The sequence below is a fragment of the Myotis daubentonii genome, chromosome 6 (assembly GCF_963259705.1).
Source record: "Myotis daubentonii chromosome 6, mMyoDau2.1, whole genome shotgun sequence".
Lineage (NCBI taxonomy): Eukaryota > Metazoa > Chordata > Mammalia > Chiroptera > Vespertilionidae > Myotis > Myotis daubentonii.
In genome coordinates, this window is record NC_081845.1 from 38693899 (window position 1) to 38708299 (window position 14401).

Below are 14401 nucleotides of genomic sequence, written 5' to 3' on the forward strand. Positions count from 1 at the left end.
TCAGTGTCCTTCCCTAAAATGAATTTTCAACCATCAGTAATGAGTAAGCACAGAAATCTGTCATAACGCTATTCCAAGGTCTACATAATGAATGCTATGCAAGAATAAAAGTTTTGTTTTAAGACTCTATATGACTGTCTCAATTTTTCATGTCTAATAACTAGATGTTAAAAACTCTGCCTATGAAGGGCTAGTGAACAGGGCAGTACTAAATGTTTAACTATGTTGCCTAATCCCGTCCATAGGTAAGAGAGAACATGCTGGGGGAGAGCACTGAATATGCCTAACGAGGTGTGTACTTGCAGGGTTGTGGTCACTGACAGTTGGTGGAAACAGGGCCATCCCCAGGGAAGAAGAAAAGATGGGCAACTGATTCAGTGGAAAGGAGGTTGCTTAGTAACTAATAGCTTATATACATTTTACTGATAAATGCTACAGTTACGCCCCTAAAACTTGCACGAGATTTCTTTTTAAAAAAGGTTTATTTCAGAGTTTAAACCAGGGGTGGGCAAACTTTTTGACTCGAGGGCCACAATGGGTTCTTAAACTGGACTCAGAAGAAGGAGCTGCAGCCGTGTTTCCCGACGTGGCCATGTTAACACTGCTGCTGGTGAAGGAGCGGAGGGGAGAGCAAGAGAACCCTCCGCTCTTTCAGATCCAAGGGGGCCGTAGTTTGCCCAAAACTGTCCCTTTCAACACCTTTTAACCCTTTCTTGATATGCTATGGAGGCTACTCCTAATACTTCATAAATAAACCTGCAGTCTTGGATCTGTGGCACCAACACCTCTGCTGGAGGAAGTGGCCACTGGCCGGGATGCCCATTTTTTTGGAATCTCCCACAAAGCTCCAAGCATAGGGCTGGGCACTCCACAGACACTTTCTCATTAAACTTCAACCATGCTAAAGGAAACTTGAAAAAGGAAAAACCCTCCCAATCACAATAAATGTTTTATCGGACTAACAGCTGTTTTGGAAACTGATTTTAGTTTATCAGTTTAGATATTAACATTTTGTTCTTAGGTATAAATTTTCTACATCGAGTCACAATTTCCTTTTGCTTAGGGATTTCAGCAAACCACCCAGGATGCTATTAATGATGAAATATGTTTAAATAATTCAAAAGCATCATAAGAAAACTAAAATTAGCTAAAACAATTCGATCACACTGAAATACTGAGTTTTGTTTCTAATCAGTAACAACATAATAGGGCCAAAATAGCTATTAGCTGAATAAACTTATAAATGAAGGGGATACGTTAACTTTGTGGGGAAATCCAACATGAAGAAGTAAAGTCATTCAAAGCAATAGAAACGAAGTTGGAAGGCATTAATGAACTGTATAATTAACAACCCAAATATCAAATCTACTAATTGCACATATGAAATTCTGATTGATTAAAAACAAACAAAACCAAATTGATTAAATGTCCATAACATCCTTCCTATATAATAAAGAGGTAATATTCAAATTGACCATCATGCCCTTGCACAAGATGCCCCCCCCCATGTTGTCACAAGATGGCCACCACAAGATGGCCGGCAGGGGAGGGCAGTTGGGAGCGACCGGGCCAGCAGGGGAGGGGAGTTGGGGGGGAACAGGCCTGCAAGGGAGGGCAGTTAGGGTCAACCAGGCTGGAAAGGGAGGGCAGTTGGGGGCAACCAGACAGGTAGGGGAGGGCAATTGGGGGCAATCGGGCCAGCAGGGGAGGGCAGTTGGGGGCAATCGGGAGCAATTAGGGCAGGGGAGCAATTAGGTGTCGATCAGGCTGGCAGGCAGAAGCGGTTAGGGGCAATCAGGCAGGCAGGCAGGCGAGCAGTTGGGAGCCAGCAGTCCTGGATTGTGAGAGGGATGTCCAACTGCCAGTTTAGGCCCAAACCCACAGGGATCGGGCCTAAACCGTCATTTGGACATCCCCCAAGGGGTCCCAGATTGGAGAGGGTGCAGGCTGGGCTGAGGGACACCCCCCCCCCCCAGCCCCGCCCCAGTGTACGAATTTCATGCACTGGGCCTCTAGTACTATATAATAGATGCTAAAAAGTTCACATAATTGAAAATGAACAAATTTTTTTTTAAACATCAGGATAAATGGAATTATATCCACATGAAATACTGACATTTTTGTTACTGACAAAGCTTATCTCTGTGAATTTATTTAGTATGTGCCTAGTGCTCATAAAAATACAGTATGCTGCTGTTAACACAGAGGCCTACCAACATGGGGCAAGCACATGGCCAACTAGGAGGTGGGAGAGGAAAGGTATCTCCATTTCAACTCAGCCTGTATGTATTGCTGCCCAAATTATGACACCTGAAAAATTCTCCTGCCTAAGACTATCCTTATGCCTACAGTGCTGCAGCTAACCTCATCAGCACACTAGCACGCGTATTCAAAGCCTTATCCCTTTGAATAGACACATCATCATCCCTACCTTTCTTCTCCAATGAAACAGTCTGCTTGCTTCCTTCCATGAGTCCCTGGGAGCACAATCTCTCCCCCTCCTCCTCCAGCAATGCATTACTTCTTTCCAATTCCAACTAGAAACTCACTACATGCAGAAAAACTGGCTCCATGCCCCCCCTACCCCCCCCCCCCCCCCACCGCGCCAGCACTGCTATGCTCCTCTGCAGCCAAAGGCAGGTACCCCAAGTTGAAAAACAGAGCTGTCTTATGCTCGGTGCTTTGCAGTTTTGAACTGATCTCATCGTTGTATGCTTTTCTGTGTGATGTTGCCATTCAAAGCAGACTGTAAACTCCGAGACCATGGAGTAAGTTTTTTACTCTTTCTGCAACTCAGAGTGAATGGTGATTTGATGCATGCAGTGTGGTGTTCCATAAATATTTATGCTAAGGACTGAGACCGCAATATATTGATCATCCAAGTTCTGTCCTCTTAAAATTGATATGTACTTTTCAGGGAGAGTTAGTCCATTCTTCATTTATTCAAGTTAAATATAAAAGGAAGGTACAGCGCGGCCGGTATGGCTCAGTGGTTGAGCATCGACCTATGAACCAGGGGACCACGGTTCGATTCCCAGTCAGGGCACATGCCCGGATTGCAGGCTCCATCCTCTGTTGGAAGGGGGGGGATGGGGGGTGGGGGGTGCAGGAGGCGGCTGGTCAGTGATTCTCTCTCATTATTGATATTTCTATCTCTCTCTCCCTTCCACTCTGAATACATATACATACACACACACACACACGTGCATATATATGGAATTACAGTAGTTTCAGTAGCTGGATTTTTTCTGTGGGGGGAAGGATCGCAGGGCAGGAGGGAGGGAGTGTTAAGCTCAACCTGAGAGCAAACCCAAAGGTGCCTGAAGGAGGTCCAGCTCCATTTGCTCCTCTCTGAAGGGCCCCGACAATGCTGTCACCTGGGGTCGCTGCACCCACACTTACGCCGGGTTTTCTGTCCCAGGGAAAGCTTTCTGAGAGCAGTGTGCAACAAGAAATAAGATGATCTCATCTGCCTTTCTCTTATTTAAGTCCAATGCACTTGTGATGTACAAACTAAGCTTTTCATTTACACCATATACTTTATGTAATTTGAAATAAATGTTTTTGAAAAAGTAAAAAAGCTAATGCTTGAATGGTGTCGCAGAGTTCTTATTCCCTTCCCCAGAGGGGTCCTGGTGAAGAGACTAAGCTATAAATAAATAAATAAATAAATAAATAAATAAATAAATAAATAAATAAATAAGGCTGCAAAACTGCCGTTCTCTGGAGCATTTGAAATCTCGCTCCCTGGCATATGTTGTTAATTTGGCTCAAATAAACTCTTATAAAGATCAAAAAAAAAAAAAAAAAGCTCTGCATATGAAAGCAGCAGGATCTGCTGAGCCTCATCTGCCAGGAGAGGTGTGTCTGAAAGAGGACACTTTATCTTCGGGTCAGAGGCCCGAACTGGAGCCAGCCAGGGCTCCAGGCGTCTCCAGCGAGAAAGAACAGATCTGAGGTTACCTTTCCTCTCGGTCCATGAACATAAAAGGTCTCCTGTCGCAGACCTGGATGCCAGCACAGCCTCCTCCGCACACCATCTGAGGCCATCTAGACAGCGCTGACACAGCAGTGGGGAAGGGTTAGGGCAGCCAACGCCCTGGACCTGTTAGCTGGGACAAGGGGCCACTTTTTTGGCCCTTTTCCTACTGTCGAGAAAATTAGGATGCGAGAAATTACCATCCATCTTTTCTAAAGAACCTGGACCTTTCATCGAAAGTAGCGACAGTCATCTGTAAAAGCAGCAATGTATATCACTGAGTGGCTCCTATCAGAATACACGCTGAAAAACCCAAACCCCACGCCATGGGGGTGCGAAGCGGTTTGCCGTCCTGCAGGTCAGGGCAGCGGGACAGGCTGGAAATCACAGCCTCTTTACCTGGAGTTACTTATTTTCTGACACCACCTGAACAGAATTCTAAAATGTCAGAGCTGTAAGGAGCCTTCAAACATCACCTCGCCCTAGTGCAGTGGTCGGCAAACTCATTAGTCAACAGAGCCAAATATCAACAGTACAACGATTGAAATTTCTTTTGAGAGCCAAATTTTTTAAACTTAAACTATATAGGTAGGTACATTGTTATTAACTTAATTAGGGTACTCCTAAGGCTTAGGAAGAGCCACACTCAAGGGGCCAAAGAGCCGCAGTTTGCCGACCACAGCCCTAGTGCATCATTTCAGAGGCAGAACACCAGTGTTCAGTGTACTGAGGAGCTGCACACAGTCACACTTATCGTTAAGTGCTGGGCAGGCCCATGTCAGGGGTCCTGGCTCTGACACTGAGGTCTACTCCTTTTTCTGCACCAGGGGTTTTCAAATCTTATCTTCAGCAGTACAATCCTTTTCCCAAATGAAATCTACAACCCCAACCCCCCTCAGGGACTTGCAGCCCCTCTGAGGATCTCTGGGTCTCTCTGGACGAGGCGTTCTCAAACTACGGCCCGCGGAACACATGCGGCCCACCGAAAACATTTGTCCGGCCCGCCAGGTGTTTTTGCCGCCGCTGCCTGTCCTGCTTAGCAGCCGACTCGTCCCGGGCCAGCAGTGCGCATGTGTGGAATGTCTGAGGGACAGTGAACTGGCCCCCTGTTTAAAAAGTTTGAGGACCTCTGCTCTGGACTGTCTGTGGAAACTACCACTGTCCACCACAGCCCTCCCACACACCTAAAAATGCCATATGGATATGTGTGTGGGGGTGGGACGAGGGAGGGGAGTAAATATAAGCATGCATAAAATGACATTACTGAAATGTGAAAAACAGGGTAAAAATTTACTCATTCCAACCACCCTAACTTAGCCATTGTTGACAGTTGGATAGATTTTGTTTTCATTTTTTCCCTCCTATTTGTTTTACAAATTTGAAAACAATTTACTGTCCTGTTTTACTGACTTGACATTGGATGTATATTTGCTTAACAAATTAAATTTTTATTAACACGCAGGAGGATTTCAGGATGTTCTTTTTGATAAATGACTACCTTTAGAAATACATCAGGAAACTCAGACGTCATAACCATTCAACCTGAGTAAGGGGGGGGGGGGGGGGGACGTTAATACAGACACCAAGAATCTACTGACGAGGAGACAGAAAAAACAGGACCAGAGGAAAGGACATACTACGACTCCCACGTGCAGAGAAGATTTCAGGGGAAAGCAATGCTAAGCAAATTCTTGGTGAAAATACAGTCTTAGAGAACCCCAACTCCAGAAAAATGAACTATTTCTTTACTCGGTCTTGATATGCACAGTAAACCCCATATGGACTTAACCCAGCTAATATTACTTTTATACACCCATGCAAACACTCAGAGGCTAATTACACCGCTCTGTTCTTGACCAGCTTTGCTCCCACTATTCTGGAGAACCCAGGGCTGGGTGTGGACATTTTAAAATCCATCACAAGGTATAAGTGAAGCAGGACTGCAGGACAAAGCTTCATTGCTAGGCCGGTTTCTGGCGTTCTAACTTGGCGTTCTACTGTGTCACTGGACCCAGCAGCACCATGAGAAGCTACTGATGGACACACTCACGGGGAGCTCATCCTATTTAAATGTAATTTTTTCAAGTGGTGCTAAACTAGCCAAACAATTAGGAGAGACAAAAATAGGTGACAGAAAAATAACTTCTCAGTTATATGTGTTCTTTTAATACCTCAATTTATTTTATTTTTTGCCAGCTTTGGGGGAAAAAAACTTTTATTAAAGGAAGACATAACGCTGTAAACTAGAAGGGCAACGCACTGTAGCAGGACCTCGCCCAGCACCCAGAGGTCTGAACCTCCCACTTCATTCCTGCGTGCCTGAGATCTCCCATCCATCCCAGGGCTGCTCAGTCAGAACAGCTGCGATAGGGCAGTTCAGTGGGACTGCCTGGGAGGAAGCTGCAGAGCTGCCACGGCCCTGGTCCTGTAGCCTCTCCAACCCTCCCAGGGAGTCACTGAAGCCTGGAGCGGGCTTCCGTCCTCCCCGAGGACAGTGCTTGGCTGGGGGCTGCCTGTTTGGGCGGTCTCAGCTTCCTGTGATTTCTCACCTGGCACAAGCCAAAGGGCGGTCTCTCTGAGTAGTGAGTTCACTCCAAACCTCTTCCTCACAAACTTCTGAATACACACACTCTAGAGGCCTCCATCTCCATGAAAGGAGGAGGCCCTTTCCCGGGAAGCATGGTGTTGAAGGGCTGGGCTTCCAGGCTCCTCCTTCCTCAAACTTGAGGACGCCAGCACACAAGTGCTAAAAGCAGGGTCTGCCATGCTCGGTCTCTAACCCCATGCATTCCCGACCCCCAGCTCCATGTGGGCTCAACACAGGGTTTGCTCTGTATTGAGCCTGTAAGGCACGTTGAGTGTATCCTTTCCCTCTGTTAAATGAGTTCTCTTGCACCTAGGAAACAGTGATCAGATGAGAGGTTCAGTGAATAAAATTTTCAAAGAAGTGAACATCTTACGTCTGTATTCCCCAAGAGGTCAAGTTAACATTCACATGTTCACACTGAACATGCTCACTACCTCTACTATCTGTAAACACACCACGTCACACACAGAACAGAACCTGGGGCACTAGGATCACTGCCCTCTCAGAGTCTTCCTCCCCAGACACAGGAGGGGAGGCAGGGAGGTGCTCGTCACATTTTGGAAGCAGGCCATGAACCCAGGCCTCAGAACAAAGGGTCTTCTCACTCCCCAAACTGAGGGCTTGCCTCCCTAGGCTGACAAGATGACCATAGACAACCAATCAGGAGGAGCAATAGCTTTCTTTTTTTCTGAGAAGTCTTACCAAGGGAACCAGTTATTAAATTATACACAAAAGCGATGCTTTTTCAAAATCTCTCTTTTTCTTGTTGCCTGCAAACACTCAAGTCATTGTAACTGATTCATCCCCCAGGACTTAGCCCAAACTTTCTAATGAGGCAATAGGTCAGCATGTTCCAGAGAACAGTGCCATAGCCAACTGCCTTAATCTGACCTCCTTACTTCCATCTCTCCTGACCACCAGGGCTTCCCTCCCATCATGCAGCTGTGCGAGTGGCCAGCCACTGGTTTCCACCCCCCACCCACCCCCACCGCCATGTGAATGACAGGACGCACATCTCTAACAGGAAGGGAAGGCCCCCTCTCGCCTTCTGCAGCTCGGCTCCTGGCATATGTAAGGACACTTCTTGCTCTATTGTGATATATTTTAAGCAAACAAAAACTAAATTATACACAATATAACACCCACTGCTTGATTTTAACAATCTCAATATCCTGCCATATCTGCTTCAAATAACTTTTTTTTGAAAGAAATAAAATGCTACAGATACAGGTGAAATACCCTGTGTATCCCCTGCTCATTCCATTTCTCTCTCACCCTCCTCATGGTAACCACTACCTTAAAGTTAGTATTTATTACTTCTATAAAATTTTTACTACATAAGGATATATATCCATACACGCACACACACACAATATGTAATAATCTTTGAATGTTTTAAAACTATATAAATGGCACCAAACTGTCTACAGTGAAGCAAATTGCGTTTTTTGCTCATTTAAAAAAACAGAACAAAAAACTTCCGTGTGGAGTTTCCAACATATGCAAAAGTCGAGTGTTATTATAAATCCCCATATACTCACCATCCGGCCTCAGGACCAATCTTCTAATATCTACATATTGAACACCAGTGGACTAGCTCCAGGGCCCACATACAACAACCCACACTGCCTCCTTAGCAAAAGGACCCGTTCCCGGGGGGATGCAAAGAAGTCATAGACTCGATGAATGTTTGGAGGCAATCAAAACTCTACTAGCAAGTATGTGATAAAGTCCGAGCAATGGAGCCAGACTGGAGGCTGTATGTGAACTGCTCTGGGCAGCTGGTTCTTAGCTCTATGACATTCAGCTTTTCCTTTTAAGAGGTCACATTCAAATTGTGTAAGGAAAGTAACAAATAGTACATAGGTAGACAAAAGCCATTCATTGATTACTCCAGCTTCTCCCCCCTCAACTTGACCCACAATAGCCACTTCTAACAGGGAACCAGAAAAGAGTAGATCATGCTCTTAATGCCACACACACGTGACCTTCCTTTATCTTGAGAGGGTGGTGTCATAGTATCAAGGAGCTCATTGTATTGCACGCACAAAGGGGGGCACAGAATTGTAATGACCTAAGCATTTGACCTTCATGCAGTAAACACATCAAAGCTTGGTCCAAAACAACTTTCGGTCGTTTATAATAGAACTTGGCTTTGAAGGAAGACATGCCATTTCTCTTTTAAGAACAAAATCCAGAATTACTCAGCAGCTTTTTAAATTTTATATTAGCAATAATCGCACCTCGGATAAACCTCATTGGCCATGATACTGCCATTGTGCAAAGCTTGGACTGTATATCTTAAATGCTATGGACTTTATAAACATACAACTTGAAAACCATCAGCAGATAAGATAAAACCTTCTCTTCTATGTGCCACTCCCCAGCCTCACCCCCTAGTGCCTGATCCTCATCCAAGGTGGATTTCTCACTTATGACCATATTGTTTACTTGCAATTCCTTAATGAGAGTGAATACGACTGCCCCAACATCTCGCTTTATTTATTCAAAACTGAGCAGAGTAACCAGCACTGTACTAGATGCTGAAAGACAGCAGTGAACAAGATATTCCTCAGAGAGCCTTTTATTTTGAATATACAGAGGAATTTCCACTTTTGCTTACGTTCTTGAATTATGAAGCCTCAACGTTAAGAGGACATCCTCTAGCTGAAATTTTATTTTCTTGTGGGAAAATAACATTTGCAAGGGGTGGAGATTGGGTAGAGAAGAGACATTTATGTTTAAAAAAAATCAGTAATATGGTAACATTATTTCATAGGTTTTTGAAATAGTTTTATAAAGGCCACACACACAATTTTAAAGTTTCAACTTTATTCTTGATAAAGTGTAAACCTCTCCAATAACATGCCTCCAAAAGGAGGAAAAGAAATACTCGGGTGTACACCAGACAGCTGAAGTCTTTACACTGCACTGTTTCCGTGCCCTAACCTTACACGAGTCAGGCAGGAGAAGATAGAGAAACACAGCCACTGGCACCAGTGAATCACCAGTTCAGACATGGCGCAAGTGTTCTCTTTGACCATGAACTTCTCTTGCCTTTTGTGTGCCTCAGTGACTAGATATGGGAAGTTACAGGAATGTCTGCAGGTCCTATCCTGACCCAGGTGGAATAAAAAAGGCACAGAAAGCAAGAGTACCCTACCTCGGACAATATAATGCACTGGGGGTCAGTGGAGAGAGAGGAGGTGCTCAAGAAAGAATGATATGGACTGGTTGAGGAAAAGCATAGTTGCTGCTGCATAGGAGAAAGCATGATATTTCTTACTAACTTTTTTAGAGTGCTAACATTTCAAAGGCTTCCTGGGTGATGTCCCTTGATACCAGGTATTTACTGACTGGCTAACTCTTGACTTCCTGGTCCCTGGCTTTACGTTCCTTATCCTCCGTCTCACTGCTGGCCAGTCTGCTGACCAAAAGAAATGGAAGGCAGCTGGGACCACGCTAGGTTCACCTCTGTAGTCCCCAGAGTGCCTAGTATTGTGTCTTATCCAAACTCAGTGCTCGCTAATAAAGTTTAATTAAATAAAGGAGGCTTCCCCTGGTGTGAAGCAATGTGAAGTACGTGGCACTGCGAAACTAAAAAGGCTGAACCTAAATCTAATCACGCCTCTTGAGCTGATTCCCAGTTTGGGAAATTTAGGCGATAAAGGAACAAGATAATGGCACCACAAGAAAACAGATATATCCAGAATGTGGGACGATCTGCGGAAACGGATCCCAGTTTCTGCAACAAGTCAACAGCATGAAAAAAGAATGGAGGAGGGGAGCTAGGGACTGCTCTTGATTAAAAGACGTAACATCCAAAATCCATGTGTGGGCCACATGTTCAGATTCTGATTTAACAAAACAACTGTTTTAAAAGAACATACTTTTTTTTTTACACAATTAGAAATTTTTTTATTTTTTTTTTACTATAAACTGGACGTTAGATGATACCAACACACTGTGGTGATATAGCTGTCATAATGGGGCGGTGGTTATGTAAGAATGTCTACAGCTTTGCAGGGGGCACTCGGAAGTGTGTAGAGGTGAAACAACATGCCTAGGAATTGCTAAAGCTCTAAAGAAAAAAAAATCAAAAGTATAGATAAAGTAAATGAGGCAAAATCTTGATAACTGTTAAAATATATACTCTATTCTTCTGTTAGCCTTTTTTTCTTAAGTTTTAAGGGGCTCAAACAGTAATTTTATGCGTAAGCTAAGCAAATATTTTCAACCCTCTCTGACCACATTCTCATTCTTATCAATGAGGTAGTTTGAGTTACAAAATGTTCATAGATTCTCACACTTAAGATACTGATGAAAGAGAAAATGGGAGGACACAGTGTGCAAAAGCCAGCCCTTTGACAATGGTGGGAGGGGCCCAGCAGTCAGTACCTGGGGAGCGTCTGCTCCAGAGAACACCTCCAAATGAGACATGTGCTTTGTTTGGCAAACAAAATCAGCTTTCTTTTCTGATCACCTCTACCAAATATTTTTTATAAGGACAAAACTTTTATTAAAATATATTTTTATTGATTTCAGAGAAGAGAGAAGAGAGAGAGAGAGAGAGAAAGAGAGAGAGAGAGAGAGAGAGAGAGAGAGAGAGAGAGAGAGAGAGAGAGAGAGAGAAACCATTTACTGGCTGCCTCCCGCACACAATCAGGGCATGTTCTCTGACCAGGAATTGAACCGAGAGCTCCTACTTCATAGGCTGACACTCAATCACTGAGCCACATCAGCTTAAGGACAAAACGTTTTACATACTACCAGATGAGTAATAAATAGTAATGCTGCAAGCAGCATCCATCCTTAGACACAGTCTCTTCAGCAACCCATTGACATGTTTCCTGTACCAGGAAGGACAGCAATAACTAGAAATAAATAGTAATTCCATAAGCAGTGTCCTAACTTTTAGGCACGTTTCCTGTGCTAGAAAGGACTGGGCCCCTGGAAGCAACTCTGAAAGAGAAATGCTGACAAGAACCAAGTGGACGAAACTCAGGCAGCGTGAGGGGTGTCAGGAGGTACTCCATTGTAGGCATAGCACCACACTTTCCACGCGTTTATTATCTAAAGATGCTTGAAGACAAGTGCTACTTTATTCATTAAAAAAGCCCGAGAAAACCACAAGAAAATATATTTAATGTCTTCTCCAAGAAAAGTGTATTTTTTAAAGATGACAAAATAATCATTTAGAGAGTAGAAAAATCCTAGACCAACACACTATCCTATTTTCAGTTAAATCACTGTGTGCCCTTCTCTTGACCCTCTTTCTTCCTGCCCCCCACCCCAAAAATCAAACCCAAAACTGCATATGGATGGAGGAACTTGGTGTCTGCAGAGCAAAGGTGTAACTGGCCGAATGGATGTGTGGGTGAGGTCTGCATCACCATTCAGGTCTGCATCACCAGTGCAGGGAGGAGTCGGTCTTGCTCACCACTACACTCAGGCGCCCTACACGTAATACAGGGTGGGGCAAAAGTAGGTTTACAGCCGTGTGTACATAAAACAGAGTTTACTCTTGCATGATTATTTATTAATTACTGTATTATTTTCCATACTAACAACTGTAAACTTACTTTTGCCCAGCCCTGTATATATCTCCACAGTCCTAACTACCTCAGTCTTCTGTCTTCTCAAAACCAGAAGAGGACAAAAAATATTGATATCCATGATGATAAACTAAGTCTCACAGATTTAGCATAATAAAGCAGTACACTTTAATGTATTTTAGAAAGACTGCTATTAAAATGTCTAAAATAAATGGGCTTGGGCACTTCTATATGCTTTAAAAACCCAACAAACCTCTACCCAAGAAAAGGAATAAAGGACGATTCTGAAGTTCGTGATTATTTTATGCATTCTAATCAATTAACTAACAAACACAGCCTTTTTACAAGGGATCCTTGAGCAGGAAGACAATGATCCTTGGTGGCAACAGGGGAGAAAAAGGAAGAAAGGAGCGCAGAATTTGAGAAAGTCTAACAGAGCATTTCCTTCTTCTTAAAGTGAAACGAGTCACTGGGTTAGTTATAGAGAGGCACTCTTCGAGAAAGGAGGTGGAAACGTAGAACCAGGTGAGCCAACAAAGATAGCCCTTAGTCACGAGACAATGAAAAATTAACATACAAGGACAGGCGAAGCTGCCTTCTACTGTTCCCTCCTCGCTCCAAAGCGCAAAAGTTCGGGTAATCCCATTAGACACACAAATGCCCAAGTGCTCCCCAGCTCAACCAGGTTCCAGATGTCACCCTGGACACCCAGAATGTTCTAATTCCCTTGAAAGTCTCACAGCCCCAGAGGCATCCCTCAGGCACTTGTCTCCCCCAGATCGAATGCACCCTCCTCACACTCCCCATTCAACCACTTCCACCTTTCTGTCTCAGCCTCATCTCTGGCCATCCCTGCCTAACACTCTATCTTCTCTAGGTTGTTCCTTGTTCCCTATTTTCACCCTTCTGCCCTCTTTCTCCCTTTGTCTTCAAACCTGCTCTTCCCTCTATTCCCTCCTCTTCATTCCTTTCTCACTCTTTGTATGACAATGATTCCCACTCCTACTTGTACCCCACCCCCAAACCCCACCCCAATTTCTATACCCTCCCCTTCCTCTCTACCTAGGTTTCCCTGTAGCCATCTGTCATCTACGACCAAATCAGAGGAAGCAATCTTCTCTCATCGAGAGCCAAAAGTTTAAACCAATATAATATTTAAAAATTGGTCATGTTAAAAAAAATTTTTTAAGTCTTCAAGAATGACTTAGAAGTAGTAAGGAGACCCCCAAAGCTTAAGGTGGGCTCTTCCTATTTCAGGGCCAGAAGTACAGAATTTATATAACCAGGAAAATGTCTCTAAATCAACCCGGTGGTCTGGGTGTCTAGCCCTTCTATCATGGGTTCACTGTCAAGGCCACAGGGACTTAGGGGTGAGAATGATCTCTTTTCATGGTTTGTTATCTAAATTCCTATCAAAGGTGCCTAAAGACAAGTGCTGCTTTATTCATAAAAAAGCCTGAGAAAAGCACATAAAGAGCAGATGCTTCACTTATTTAATGTCTCCTGTCAGGAGGGGAAAAAAAAGCAATCTCTGTTAAGATTATAGAACAATACTGCTGAAAGAGAGGTTTCACCACGAAGCAAAAATATTACCCAGCTGAAGCTGTTACTGCTTCCTAATCCCTTCTGAAAAGCTAGAGTATGTGCTTATAACATTACTGTCCTTTGACTTCACAGCGCCATCCTATCCAAGCACGAAGTGCGCGGTTAACGGTGAGAGGAGAGCAATAAACAAAAACCTCCCTCTGAACAGATCCCACCTACAAAACCTCTCCCTCCTGGCAGCTCTTCCCTCCCCCGCCCGATTCCACTGGGTCCCAGGTCTAAAGAGACCCCCACAGGAAGGCACCGAAGATCACACAACCCTCACTCCAACCTTACTGCCTTCCCTCCAGGACTGAACTGGAGAAGGTCTTACTGCGAAGCGTCCTTCAAAATCTAGAGGGCAATGTTATCTCTGCCCCTGGAGAAGCCGCCTGCTTCCCCTTCTATCTTCTTGGCACCTGATTACTGCTGGTGATTACTGCTGTTACCACCCCCAATAGTGATGGGTAAGTTTTCATATACTTTTTGCCACGAACTATGCTAAGCACTTAATATGCATAAACCCAGTGTAATCAGTTGGTATTTTACCATGAGAAACAGTGCTTGCTCAAGGTTCTCAGCCAGCAAGTCAAGGAGTTCCCGAATGAAACCCAGGTCTGTCCCTAAGGCCCAAACTCAAAACCATGACACAACCTTAGACAAAAAGGATCCTCCATGCCTCCAAACCAGCTCCAG

The 14401-nt window shown here is 44.2% G+C and overlaps 1 protein-coding gene and 1 pseudogene across 2 annotated transcripts in view; both read right to left on the reverse strand.

Moving 5' to 3' along the window:
• Nucleotides 1-14401, reverse strand: part of FOXO3 (forkhead box O3) — a 115153-nt gene that overhangs the window by 35563 nt on the left and 65189 nt on the right. The gene's annotated exons all lie outside the window — the stretch shown is intronic.
• LOC132237880 (U4 spliceosomal RNA) lies at nt 8746-8854 on the reverse strand (annotated as a pseudogene).